This window comes from Trachymyrmex cornetzi, unplaced genomic scaffold (genome assembly GCF_001594075.2).
Source record: "Trachymyrmex cornetzi isolate Tcor2-1 unplaced genomic scaffold, Tcor1.1 scaffold689, whole genome shotgun sequence".
In the NCBI taxonomy this organism is placed as follows: Eukaryota; Metazoa; Arthropoda; class Insecta; order Hymenoptera; family Formicidae; genus Trachymyrmex; species Trachymyrmex cornetzi.
Genome location: NW_017300013.1, coordinates 1555 through 2241, shown reverse-complemented (window position 1 = coordinate 2241; position 687 = coordinate 1555).

Below are 687 nucleotides of genomic sequence, written 5' to 3'. Positions count from 1 at the left end.
TTATCTGCCATACACATATTTTATAGTAGATTTCGGGTCTGTACATTCAAATGTATATACATTTGGATGAATGTATATACAATTAAATGTACAGACCCGGAATCTGTCATTGTATTCATATGGCAGATTCCAGGACGTCCTGGAACTTGCCGCAGAACATAAATTTTTTCCAGGACAGTCCTGGAAAATGCCAAATGTCCTGGAATCTGCCAATACAAAATGGAAATGTATATACATACATCCAGATGTATATACATTCTTCCAAATGTATATACATTTAAATGTACAGTCCCGGAATCTGCCATTACATTATATGGCATTTTCCAGGACATGGTAAGTATAGCGCGCAAAGGGAACCGCGGCGGCGGCGGCGGCTCGCGCGCGCGATGGCGGCTGCGCCCGGCGGATACTGACCCCGCGTTATCCGATAATGCGCCGCGATGACGGTATACCACGCGGGCCCCGTAATTCTCTCCTCTCCCCGCACGTATTTCCCGGGACATTATCCTCGTACATCACCCTGAAGTCATCCCTCACCCCGTGACATTACCTCCTATGATGTCACCCCTTCCTCCTCCCCTGTGACACCATCCCCTCACCCTGTGACGTCGTCCCCTCTCTCCCCTGTGACACCATCCCCTCACCCTGTGACGTTATTCCCTCCCACCCCTGTGATGTCAGCCCCTC